The sequence below is a fragment of the Populus alba genome, chromosome 2 (assembly GCF_005239225.2).
Source record: "Populus alba chromosome 2, ASM523922v2, whole genome shotgun sequence".
In the NCBI taxonomy this organism is placed as follows: Eukaryota; Viridiplantae; Streptophyta; class Magnoliopsida; order Malpighiales; family Salicaceae; genus Populus; species Populus alba.
Window position 1 is genome coordinate 10,464,246 of NC_133285.1, and position 15,055 is coordinate 10,479,300.

Here is a 15,055-nt window from a genome sequence, read left to right on the forward strand (position 1 = left end):
TCGACCTGATTACTTGACTAGCATGGGTTTTAAATCAACCCAAGTCAAAGTTGTCTCAACGTGACACAATCCACTTGACGGATTTAAAGATAACCTGAAAAACAAGTAAAAAAAAATTTTGGCTTTAAAAAAAAAAAATCCAAGGTGACATCTTTCTTTTTAATATTGAGATAATGACATATTAGATCAACTTAGATTTTATAGCTTAACCTATCAAACCTATGATCCAAATCATAAACTCTACTTAGCATAAAATCTTTGTTTTTCTTAAATATTTTATATTTAATTATATGATAAAAAAAAAATAAGAACTCATAAAATTGAACACCAATAAAAATATCATGATGTTTGTTTGAAACTACGATACTTCATAAAAAAGTAAACCAAAATAAATATGAAGATCAATTCAAAATCAACCAAATGTTGGAAAAATAAAAATAAAAACCCAAAAGAATTCAATTGAAAGGAAAAAAATTGAAAAGATGGAATTTTAAAAAAATGGAAAAGGAAAGAAAATATGGGCCCAACCTAGTGGGTCCATCTTGAAACATCTTAGCCCAACTGTTTGTCTAACTTGGTTTTAAAATTAATTTAGTAGGAGTTGTCTTGGCATGACCCAATCAATTTGATGGATTCAAAAACAACTTGAAAAACAGTTAAAAAACATGGTTTGACTTTTTAAAAAAGTGAAGATGACATCTTTCTTTTTCATATTGAGACGATTATATATTAGATTATCCTTGACTTTGCAGCTTAACCCACCAAACTTATAATCCAGATTATGGCCTCTATTTAGTTTTCTAATACCTCTTTCTCTAATGTTTTAAGTTTTTTTAGTTCATTTTTTTAAATATTAGTTCTTTTGTTGATTATTTTATATTTTTATAATTTTTAAAGAGATTATTATAATTTATCTTTATTTTTTTTATTTTATATTTGATATAAATAAGATTTATTTGCATGATCTATTTATAAAAATAAAAATCATTTGTTGTTCGTAATAAAAAAAAATAACCCATAAGATAAAAATAAAAATAAAAATGGATAAATAAAAACAACTTTATAATTTCTTTTTATTTTTAATTGGATTATTTCAGTCATATAATCTAGACTGCATATTTGACGAAATATTCTATGTTGGCTTAATACTAATTAGCGTTTTTACATATTTTTCATGATTGGTTTTTTATATTATTTTTTTTTACCAAAATTTCTGGTCCTAAACATTCTTTTTTGTTCCAAAACTAGTCTAGCCTCATGGCGAATCGTGTGTATTAAGGCTAGTATTGTTTCTAAAAATAAAAGTGTAATCTAGATCAAATTCATAATTACATATTGATAAATAAAATTAATTTTATAATTTTGAAAATTGAAGTACAAAATAATAAAGAAGCTTTATAATCATTTTTATTTTATTTGTAATTATTTTGCATTTTTATAATGTTTAAAGAAATTATTATAATCTAGCTTTAAGTTTTTTAATTTTATATTTGATATAAATAAGATTTATTTGCATTATGTATTTATAAAAATAAAAATCATTTGTTGTTTGTAATAAAAACAATAACCTATAAGATAAAAAGAAAAAGAAAAATGGATAAATGAAAAAAATCATGGTTAAATATTTGCATACTCATTTGTCTCTTTTTCTAGGCAAAAGGTTGACTTTCTATTTTATTTTAAAAAAAACAATTAACAACTTTTTTCGGTTTATAATGTTATATTTAAATTTAAATTAATATCCTCTCTTTCTTGTTTATTAAAGTTTTTAGTACATATTTTTTATTTTTTTATTTATTATAATTTTTTAAATAGATTATTATAATTTATCTTTATTTTTTTTAATTTATATTTGATATAAATAGAATTTATTTGCATGATGTATTTATAAAAATAAAAATCATTTTTCTTGATAAGAAAAATTAACCTCTAAAATAAAATAATGCATAAATTAAAGAAAATTTGAGGCTGAATATTTGCATACTAAGCTCTTTTTTTTTTTAAAAGAAAGAGTATTTAATTATCTTTAACAACTCTTTCATTGTTTTTTGATTCATATATTTTTTTTTAAATAACATCTTTGTGTTTTTTTAATTAAAAAGTCCATGTTTGCTTATATAATATTCTTCACATAAAAATTGTAAATCCAATAATATGATTCACGACTATTTAGAACTTGAAATGAATTCCAAAATTATACAAGCAAAATTGGTTTGCACTCTCAATTCAAATTTCTTTATTTCTCGTACACATATACACTAGAGTTCTTAAATTAGGTGACAGGTTTTATTTTTATTGTTTAAAAAATTACATTAAATATCCTCGGTTAACAAAAAAAAAATTCTCAAATCGAATGAAATGACCAAAATAATCTTATGTATATTATATTAAAGAATGCCTAAAATTGTAACTCATAGATATTGGAGCTTAAATCCCTAAATATTCATTATTATTATTTTTGTTCAAGCTTCGATATTCAAAATCCCAAATGGGTTTTGGCCAGTGGACACTAATGTTTTCTTGAAAACCCTAAAAAATCCTCAAATGAAAAAATAGCTAATTTTTAAATATTTTCCTAGGACATGTTTAATTTATGTTTTGAAACTTATATTAACTCCTTTTCAAGCATGGTTTAACCTAATTAGTAATTTTTATTATTACAAACATTAAACAAAGACCCTAAATGTGGTCTTACGAGTTACTGTTAAAACATCCATAATTGTTCCTATAATAATAATAATTTTGAATCACCGCTCATCATTGAAGTGCTTCATATGTCATGAGATATTGATGTAAATGAATTCACGTTGTTAATGGATTGAAAACAAAGAAATCATAGAGTTTTTATAGTGGAAATGGATTGAAAACATAGAAATCAAGAAGTAGGAAACATTTTTGCTCTGCAAAATCACACAGAAGAATAGGTGTTGGTCAGGGCATGATTACACCAAAATTAATTTTTGCAATGACATTTCTAGATCAAAACCATGCATGTCTTAAGAACTCTGGTGGTTCCCAAAACACAATTCTGGGGATAAAACTATGAACACCAAGTAGGGATGCTATGATTTTTCATGGAATTAAATACAGAGCAAATACATTCCCTCACACACCAACATTCATATATGATTTCAATCATGCTGGCAACTATTAACGTTAGAAAACATACAACATCTTATACCTCCCTGAGCAATTTAGCAATTATAAGCTCCACAATCTTCAACCCATCATCAATTTCTCTAGATATTAGAATTATCCTATCAGATATTCCCTGGAAAAAAAAAAAACTCATAATTTTTCGACAATTCAATTCTCGCTCTAGACCGTGACTGAAAATTAGCAATTATCCACCCTTTCGAAAATAAATGCGGTGGAGTAGATCTCTTCTACCAGAGAATAAAGAACATCCACAACATGACCCATGTCTGTCCTTTGATATGGTTCTCGTACACAGCAGTGACCTGCCAACTCTACAACGGAATTGAAAGCGATGTTGCTGCTGCTGCTGAAAGCGATGTTGGTGGTGGTGGTGGTGGAGGTATTGTCGATGGATGGAGAATGGAAGAGGAGAAGAACGACTACATATGAAAAAAGGGTGAGAATATATAGATGGTATAATTATAATAAGATGAAAAGTAAGAGGTATTTTTGTCAAAACAATTATAAGATGAAAAAACTTAAGCTGCGTTTGTTTTCTAAAAAATAATTTTTAAAAAATCACTTTCCAAACTTTCTTGTGTTTGTTTGTCATTAGAAAAGTTAATTAACGAAAAATATTTTCCGATTAAAAGAAAATTTGACGTGATTTCTATGAAAGTATTTTTCTTTTATTTTGGGTAGAAAACACTTTCTAGAAGTTATAAAAAATTTTAAAAATATCATATTATTTGCTGATTATATCAAATTTTGTGATGTTTTGTATTAAAAAGATTGGAAAATACAATAAAGCCCTTGGAGGCTTAAAAAGAGGGTATAAATGATTGAAGGTAGTGTGGTAATTGACCAATAGTTGATAAATATAAATAATAATAATAATAAAAAGAATGATCTGATTTTGAGAGAAAGAGAGCTACGGGAGACAAAGGGAAAGAGGAAGAAGAAGAAAAGAAAGGAGAGAAGGAAGGGAAGGAGAAGAGAAGTAGAGGAAATAAGTTTAAAAAGGTAAGATTTATGGTTTGAAGTGTATAATATGTTAAATTTCGGTTTTGATTAATTTTAGAGTTTTGAAGTTTGTATTTTGAGTTAATTGATGAATTAATTTGAAGGTTAGGAGTTGATTATTGTGGGTATTTGATTAATTAGTTGATTTTGAGATATTGAATTGAAGGATAATGATTTTAAGTTATGATTTTGTTTGAATGGTGAAATTTATGTTAGAAATCAGGGGATAACAGTAGGTGATCTATTGAAATTCTGGGTTTGAGGTTAAAGATGACGAAAATTCAATTTGGTCCCTCAATTTGTGAAAATTGCAGTTTAGTCCCCGAACTTTGGAAATATTACAGATTGGTCCCTGGGGCATAAATTGAGGTTCTGAACAGAACTGAGGATGATTTAAGGGAAAAATTCCAGTATAATTAGGAATATATGATATTTTCAGTTTGGTACTCCAATTTGACAAAAAGTATAATTTGACCCTAAAAATTTGGTAAAGTTCCAGAATGGTCCCTGGAGCATAATGATATATCCTGGACAGAATTGAGGATTAATTATGGTCAGAATTTCAGTATGGTTATATATTTACATTCGTTCCTCAAATTTTGGTAAAATTACGTTTTGGTCCCTGTTTTGGAAAATTATCGTTTTAGTCCATAAACTTAGGAGACTAAGCCTGGTTTCCTTTTATGCATTAAAATCATTTATTTGTGTTGTTTTGAGTTGCTTTTGAGTATATTTCATATATTTATTGTAGGTTCTTCTAACGATCCTTAATAGGATTTTCGGGTCTTTCGTCTGACATTCCTTTAATTCAATATTTTTCGGGTGAGTGGAATAATCTTTAATATGCATATAATATAAATAAATATGTATGTTGATTATACAATGAGTACAACTAGTGAATTTCTTGAATATTTATATATGTTGCTTTATTTTCCGAGTACTCATTTATTCTTGAATTTGCACTCGCAATCTGTTAAAGTAAATTCTATTTGATATGATATACGATTCTTTGATGATTATGTGAATATTTGTTATGCCTTGATATGGGACTTGTCAGTAACTCTATGCTAACGGAGAATAGTTAGCATGTGTGCACATAGTATTCTGTTACCTAGCTGGTGAGAGAGGCATCAGCCTGTGGTGACTGATCATCCCACAGTGGTCACCGACGGGTGTCATCTGGTCACCTACGGGTGTCATCTGGTCACCTTCGGGTGTCATCTGATATCTGACATGTAATCCACTACGTTATGATAATATGTTACGTTATGATAATATGTTTAGTAAGTATATGTATATGTATATTAAGATAAATCATCTTACAAATTATTAATATCTGAAATATCTGAAATGTACATTAAATGTTATTCCCTCACTGAGTTGGTTGAACTCACCTCTCATTTTTAATATTATTTCAGGTTCTTAGTTTCTGGGACTTTGTTGAGTGTTTCCGCTTCTTTAGTTCTGGTCGGTATGCCTTGCTTGTTCGCGAGGCTTTCCTTTCAGTTTTGATTTGATGTCTTAGATGCTCCCTTGTTCGCAAGGCTTTCCTTTTAGTTTTGATTTGATGTCTTAGACGCTCCACTGTTACCTTGTTTTAATTACGTTTGGATTTTGACAATGCAAATGTATTATGAATTATTATTTTTGTTTTAATAACTATCTTTCGGTTTTATCAGTTTTGAATAATACGATATTTCTGAATATTATGAGCCGCTACGTATTTTTGAATAAATTGTTCTTTTGATATGTCCGTTCTGAGGCTTAGCGTAGGTGAGGTGTCCTTTCGGCACCGCTCCTGCGTTGCCGGTCACGGATCCAGGATTCGGGTCGTGATAAATTTGGTCCTCAAACTTTTAATTGCTATATATATATATATATATATATATTTTTTGAATATTTTTTTTCAATTTCATCCCTTAGTATTTAATTTTTATATTAACTTTGGTCCTCATTTTTATAATTATTATTTGCTTTTCCCTTATCATTTTTTAATTGAAATTTTTTATCTATCAAATTTGATCCTCATTTTTTTTAATTGTTACTTATTATATTTGAAATAATTTATGAAATGTTAATTATTATTATTTTAATTTCTTCATCTCTTATTTTTTTTTTTTTTAGATTTGATCTCTATTATTTTGATTATTATTTATTTTATTTGAGATAATTTATGAAATTATTTTTTTTCAATTTCATTCTCGTTCAACTTTTTAATTTATAAGATTTGTCCCTTATTATTTTAATAAACTTAAAAAAAAATATTAATAAGTTATTTTATAGCTCATTTTCCATGACATAACCAAACACTGGAAAGTATTTTCCAACTTATTTTCCATTACACTTCTAAACATCGAAAAATAATTCACTTTTCCAAAATTTACTTTAAAAAAAAAACTACTTTCCTACAAACAAACGGGGTCTTAATGAAACGTGTTTTCCAGCCTAGTCAAAAGAATGGGGAAATTTGGAAAACAACTTTTTCATGTTTTCCAACTTATAGGTTTGTCTTGGAAACAGAGAGAAACTCTTTTTCTTTTTTCTTTAATTGTAAAAAAAAATATCATTTAAACATAAATTTATTTTTTCATATTTTCTTTTTCTTTTTTCTTTTTTCTTTTTTTCTTTTTTTTTATTTGTAAAAACACATCATTTAAATACAAATTTCTTTTTGTTCTTGATAAAATAGAGTAATGCTTAGTTAATAAACAATAGGGTTCTCAAATTTTAAGGTTAAAGTTTTAAATTGTAGAGAAATTAATAATTAAAAATCTTATATGTTTCTAAAAAAATCTTTTAATTCAATAATTTGCTAAAAAAAAATAGCACACAAACAATTTATATAAAGGTAAAAACCAACATAACCAAAAGAACTTAAAACTATATAGAATAATAAGAATCCAAAATCAACTATAAAAATAATTAAAACATAAAAAACAACAATTTCATGGTCTAATTTGAAGGGCTTCTTGATTTTGAATGATTACAACAAGATGATGTATTATAGAACTCGTCATGTAGAATCTTCTTACTAAATTTTAGTTTAATTCAATAATCAAATCTAAAATTAAGGTTATTTTTATTATAATATATACTTAATATGTTTGAGCTTTTTCATGAAATTTACTTTCTATCTATTTTATAAACATATTCGTTCCATATTAAAATGCAACTAAATATCATAATAAGTAAGATGGCTTAGGTAAGACTAGATAACTAGCCATGCTAGGTCACAGTGAATTTTATTTAAATATAAAACAAATATCTAAGTGGTGAGGAACTTTTTGTAATTGTCATTAAATCTAGTCTAATGGATCAAATTTGAATATCCTGACTCGACTATTTGCCTAGATTGTATTTTAAATTAAATCATGTGGGAGTTTTCTTTGCGTGACCCGGTTGACTTCACAGGTTAAGAGACAAAAAAAGATAGGAAAAAAAAACAAATAACAAAAAAGAGTCCAAGCGTGCAGGTTCAAAAACAACTTGGACAATCGGTAAAATCATTGTTTGACTTTAAAAATATCCCATAATGAAATTTTTTAAAATACCTCGAAGGAGATAGACTTTGGTCAACCCAAGATAACTCATCAAGCCCATGCCTCAGGTTATGAACTTCATTGGGTTCAATAATATTTTTTATTTTATTATATGATAACAAAATATGAAGATCAATTTAAAATCAATCAAATATTGAATAATAATTTTTTTAAAAAAAAAACTCAACAAAAACTCAATTTGAATTATGAAATGAGGAAATAAAAAGCAAATAAAAAAAAAAGACCAGGTCTAGTGCACGGGCTTAGGTGGCTTAGCATGTGTGTGTGTGTATATATATATATAAACCCATATGCTTGAGCCTAAGAAAGGCATGTGCACCGAGGCCATACCTTTTTTTTTTTTTTTAAGATATGGACTAAAAAAAACATTCCCCTTTTATTTTATTTTATTTAAAAAAAGAATAACAGGGCGCATCATTTGTTGCCTTACATACTCAAATTCCAACCATTACTAAATTGGTTAGAAAAACAAAGGGAGGCTTTTTTGGTTGAAAAAAAATTTTCATATAAAAAAAAACCATCCAAACCACCTATAACCTCTAAAATCACCTAAAAATGAAAATGAATAGAATAAAAATCTTTAAATTGAGATTGATCTCTTCTTTCATAGATGTTTTGTAACAACCCCAATATTTGTATTCAAAACAAAGAGCAAGGACATAATAATTCAATTAAGATAAGGGATTTTTTTTTGTAATCAATAAAAAATTCGGCAGAGTTTCCTCTATATTTTTAGGTACCAAGTTATCGACTCTTCTTTCACAATCCCCAATTAACAAATATTTTACGTGTCCTATCATCTAGGACATCCTCCTCTCATTACATCACAACTTCTCAATAATCAAATTCACACATGTCTAAACAATTCAATATCCCACATTTACATGGATGAAATCTAAAGAATTATTTTAAAAATGGTAACTGAAATACATTACACAATTCAAATATTTATAAATAAGGACCATTAACGAAATTATAATCGAAATAAATTCATAATTAAAGAAGAAATTCATAATTAAGATTATACTACACAAAAACGCTTTCCATAAATTGTAAACGCATTATATTATATAACAAAATGATAAATTTATTAATTACAACATGATATCTAACAAAATATAAGGAAACTAATCTACTGTTCAGTCCGGTTGGGGGATGTACCTGAAAATATATTTAATACAATAATTCAATTAGACAAATTAAAAAAAAAAAAAGACATTCATAAAATTCTTTCTACTTTCTTTCTTTCTTCCTTTCTTTTTTGTAAATTTAGTCAAAAGATCATTAAATTAACTTGCTCATCTAGTATTATATATCAATTAAATTTCATAATAATCTATCATTTTGTTTACATCAATAAAATATAATTATTCCTATCGCCCAATTAACACAACATTACATTCACTAATAGATGACTAATTTTTCTAACAATCCATTCAATAAGCACTATTGTCATCAGTCCAAAAATTAATTTAACATTTCACTCATTCATCAGGGTACAAATCCTATTAACTATGGAATTAATTCTTCATCTCGCAAATTTGCCATGGCACTAATTCCATTAAATCAGGAATTAGTTCAACAATTTACCCATTCATCAAGGTACTAATCTCATTAACTAGGGATTCAATTTCTTACCACGACCATTCACCAGGGCACTAATCTCATTCATTCAGGAATTAATTCATCATACCGCATATCTTATTTTCTCAAGTAAACAACATAATAATTTCTAATATATTAACCATAATCACTCAAATAAATAAAAAATACATATTGTCCAATGTTAAATTCGAATATCGTGTAATTACCTGACGACTGAACTCGAGCCGAAGTTCCCTGCTGTGGTGTCGGCCTGGAAACCTCTCCTGAATTGACATGTATATCACATCATTATTCTACTTTCCATATCGAAACACTCAATAAATAAAATCCTTCCAATTATCCTTTCATTTCCCAAAATAAAATTTAGAGAGAAACATGAAAAAATCTCTTCTTCCTTTTGTAAATTTCCTTCCTATTCTTTCAATTTTCACATTGTAACACACAACATTTCATCATTCAAAACAATATATATATATATATATATATATATATATATATTATTTAAATGTATTTGTTTAATTTATTTTTACCAAAATTTAAATTAAAGGAAAACATAAAAATTTCATGATCCATTCACTCTTTAACATTAATATCATCTCTTTCCTATACAATCTCATAATCTTATTCAAATTCTTAAATTTTATTCTTCTTCTTATTATTTTTCCAAAAAAATCCCTTCTTTAAGAACACCTATAATTTTGCTTCAATTACCATAATTTTCTATTTTCTCTACTTACTTCAACAATCTTAACACAATTTCACAATCAATTGTAATTTTCTCCAAAATTTATCATGAACCCTAATTCCTCATTTCACAAAGTTAAATCAATTTAAAGTATTTATTCTTCAATAATCTTATTTAAAAGTGTGAGGGTACCTTACCAAGCAATAGCTAAAGCTTTAACACTTTTGTATTGAGAAAGTTTCCTTGAATTGTTTTTTTTCCTCTCCTGACCGAATGCTTCTTCTTTCTCTTTGAAAAGCAAGTTTTGTTCTTCTTTTTTTCTCCTTATAGCACACACGCGTGCCCCCCCCCCCACACACATATATAATTAAGTTTTTTAAAAATATCATCCATATCCCTAAATGTTTTCTTCTTCGTGCACACTTGAGCACACATTATTTCTTTAACTTTTTTTTTAAATGCCTTCTATATCCCTCAACAGTAAGTTTTAATATTTTGGGTAAAATTTTCTGAATCATGATACCTGTCTATGTCAAATCTTGCCCGGGTTATATCGAATTTCACTAAGTTACTTGTTCGTACTTTTAGTTTTATGAAATTCACTTCTAAAAAAACATTATTCACATTTTTGTGTTTATTTATTTATTTATTTATATGTATTAACACTTGAACAAAACATTTTAATTTAGATTCTTGAATATATCATCATTCTTATAATTTAATTTATCACTTTTCCTCATTTTTTGTAATCCTGACTTTTATTAATATCAATAATATTATCCGGGGTTTTACATGTTTAGAGGAAAAACCATTGTCATTAAACTCTTCTCGTCGATTCGAACCCATTGACACTAAGAATAATGAGTTTGCTCACCAAAAAATGGCCTAACCAATGATTTTTTTTCTCTCGCTCTTTTCATTGTTTTCAAATGACTCCCTTTCCTCTCTCAAAGCCAGAGACTAAAAATGAACAAAATAAACTTTTAGACCCACATGAAAATTATCGATAAAGTGGGATTATGTATACTTTTTCTTTGTGTTTAACATTTCAACTTTGTTTCTTTCAATTTGTTTTTTTACCATAAGTTTAAGCCTAATTCTATAAATTAGACCCATAAAAGGGTTTGGCTAAAAAAACCACTTCACTAGTTGGGGTTATACCTCAAATAATTTAGTATATACTAGCTCTTTGACCCACGTTATGTTGGGTCAAATATTTTTTTCTAACCATAAAAAATATAAATATGTTAGGAAACCTAAAATCAAATGCATGTTGGATGATACACTTTTAAAACATTGAGATTGTGATATACTAAATGACATGTTTTAAAAAAAATAAGAAAATAAAATATTAGATTGACTCAGACCAACTTGTGACTCGAGTAATGAGATCGTGATAACCTTATAAAACACAAATCAACACAAATTAATCAAATATTGAAGGACAAAAATGAAAAAAAAATCAATTGAAAAAAAAAAGATAAAAAAAACCAAACTTGTGACTCGAGTTATGAAAACGGGATCCCCTGTTAAAAAAAACAATACAAAGGCCAATTTATAACCAACTCATTGTCAAAATATGATATTGAAAAAAAATTAATATTTATTTTAAAAAAAACTTGAACCAATCCAAGTTAACTCGTCAAATTCTCAACTTAAATCATGAGACCAGAATAGCTTCATAGAAAAAAATATGTTATTTAAAAAACAAAGTTAAGTGAAAAAATATTTATCTTGTCATAATCTAAAAAAAAAAAAAGCAATGATTCATTATTCCTTACAAAAATAAATTCTTTGATATTTATTTAGATGAAGTTTAAAACAAAAAATGAGCCCTTCCAAGAGAAGCCTAAGAGTCTTGACCTAATGGAAATAAGGGAAGGCGCGCCCATGGCTAAAAAAAATAGGCCAACACACTTGTCTATTTTTTTTTTTGTTTTTTTTTTTTTACCTAGCCAATGTATTTTTATATAAACAACACAAATGATTGTTGTTTGCCTTTCCACTTTTTGACAACCCTTGTATCATTGAAAAATCTTGTCATAATCTTAAAAAAAAAAAAAATATTGATACATTATTTTTTACATAAATAAACTCTTTGATTTTTATTTAGATGAAGTTAAGAAGGAAAAAAATTAAAGTAAAGCCCTTTCAAGAAGTGCCCAGGAGTTTGGTCCTAATAGATTATTTCCTTTCAATCTTTTTTTTACCTAAAAATATTCTAAAGACCCGCATAAACCTCTTTTAGTGCCTTAAAACAACCAAAATATTTATCTAAAAAAAAGTAATTAACTCAAAATTCAAAACTTTTCCAAGATCAAATATACTAATCAAAACATTTCAAGGTGAAAGAACACTCAAGATATACTTCTCATGTTGAATAGAACCTATAAACACTAAGATTAACTTTTTTTAATGGCTAAAATTAGTGCTAACAAGAACTTTCTTTTCTTATTACCAGAATTCAGCTAACTTTTCTCTCTCATCTCTCTAATTAAGATTTGAAAATAAGAGAAATAAAGTTGTGTATCAAAATAGAATTGCAAAAATATTTAGGAACTGAAAAGGTATAATTAGGAAAGTAAAAGGGAGATTGCAAACTTTGAAATCGCTACCCATTTTACGTATATATTTTTTTTCATTTTGGTCCTCTGTATTTTAATTTTGTTCTTCCATAACATTTTAACTTAAACTGGCCTTAAACTTTGTCTTGAAATGACAAAATTGAAAGGAAAAAAAACATAAAAGGGGTGAGAAAAAAAAAAGTACTTGGTGCATAGTGAATCCACAGTGCATATGTGTCTATAATGAAGGTGCTATAGGAAAAACACCATATGCCTTAGTGTTTTCTAAAACTAAGTTATTGCACATGTTATGTTATGGGTTGTACTAAAAAAAATCTTAGATGTAAAGAACAATTTCAAAGTCACTCAGAACTCTATGGTATTAAACTTGGTTTAGTGGGTTAAACCTGAAAACTTTTGACACGACTTTTTATTTAGCCCGAGTTTCAAATTAAATTGTGTGAGAGTTACCCCGATATGACCTAGTAGACTTGTCATGTATAAAAGCAACCTAGAAGACTTGTGAAAACATGGTTTAACTTATAAAAAAAAATCAAGTGACATCTTTTTTTTTTTAAGTATTGAGACGTCGACATATTGGATTAACTCGGTTTTTGTGACTTAACTTGCCAAATCCAAGACCTGGGTCATGGACTCCATTAAGTTTAATAACTTCTTTTTTAAAACTAGTTTTGACTTAATTATATGATAAAAAGTAGACACTCTAAAAACTGAATACCGGCCAAATGTCATGATATTTATTTGCAACAACAATAACTCTATAAAAAGCAAATTGAAATAAATCATTAAGACAAATACAAAATCAACAAAATATTTAAATATGAAATTAAAAAAAATAATAAAAAATGAATAAAAATTCAATGTTGAATGGTGGAATTGAAAAAAACAAGGCAAAAAAATAAATCTTAGATGCGCGAGGCTAGGCAGCCTAAGGCGTCTAGGCCTTTTATAAAAGACTAGTTGTGCGACCCTTAGGTAGGCCTATTTACCAGGCCTTATTTATTTTGTTGTCATCCACCCCTAATTATATTTTCTTTATTTTTTACATTTTAGTCATTTTTCTAATTTTGTATTTTAATTATAATCTCAAGCCTAGTTTCATCTAATTAGACTATTAAAAGGATTTAAATAAATAAACACAAGTTTTAAAACTTGAAAAAAAAATTAGCTACTTTACTGTTCATATGAATAGTGAAGTACTTGGAAAAAACTCAAACCTTTTAGCATATACTAGTTTACAAGTCCAGACTCGCATCTATTTTTTTTAAGTAACAAAAGATATATAGGACATAAAGAACTATTTGATATTGTTATTAGATCCTTGCCTAGCGGGTCAACCTTGAAACATCTCAATCTGACTTCTTTTCTAGCCTTTTAAAATTAAATTGTATGAGAGTTATCTCGACGTAATCCAATTGATTTGTTTGTTCCAAAGGCTACCTAAATGTTCGGTAAAAAAAAGTGTGAGAATAAAATTAACAAAAAAAACCTCTCAAACAAACTTTTTGCTTGGCTTGGGTTTAAAATCAAATAATGTGTGGTTTAACATGGCATGACCTAGTAGATTGGTTGATCCGCATCCTGACAAACGAGGAAAAAATATTTGAGGACAAATTGAGATAAAAATTATGAAATTGACATAAAAAAACCCTTGATTCAACTCTTACATAGCCCAAGTTTAAAATTAAACTGAGTCGGAGTTATCTTGGCGTGATTTACATGACTTGATTGGTCCAAATACAACCTTAATGATTGATAAAAAAAACTTAAGGATAAAATTAAAAAAAAAATATTGACATTGAAAAAAAAAAAAAAAAAAAGTGGGGTCAACTCTTTGCATAGCCTGGTTTTAAAGTTAAACTTTTTCATAGTAATCTTTATATAATTTAATAGACTTGACCGATTTAAAACCAATTCAAATGATTATTAAAAAAAATTAAAATGATATTAAAAAAAAAAAAAAACAACTTCAATATTCATAAGTTTTCAAAGGGTTTTTTTAGTACAGTACGGTAGTGTTAATATAATCCTACCCGGAGGATATTATTGCATAGGTGCTTGAAAACTATAACCAAAACATTAAAAAAATAAAAGTACCCTCTCTTCCTTAAAAAAAAAGATAGATTAAGACAAAAGGTCGCTTATTTCTTCATCTAAGGTTGAGCACGTAGCTCTAATTAATTTAATATCCCAACATCAGTGACGGCAGAACCGAGAAGAGAAAACTCAAATTGTTTTTGAGTCTCTGTTTGGATACAGGAATGAACTGACCTAAGGGTGCATAAAAGCACAGGTGTCAGCAGCCCAGTGACCAGAAAAGCGGGTAACATACACCCCAGGCGTGGCATTGGCATTGGGGTTAGAAGGGGTAATGTATATTTAGCAAAAGTGGCTTTTTCCAAGGTAATATATGGATCTGACATTCCGTAATTCTCAAACTATATCTACATTTCCCAGAA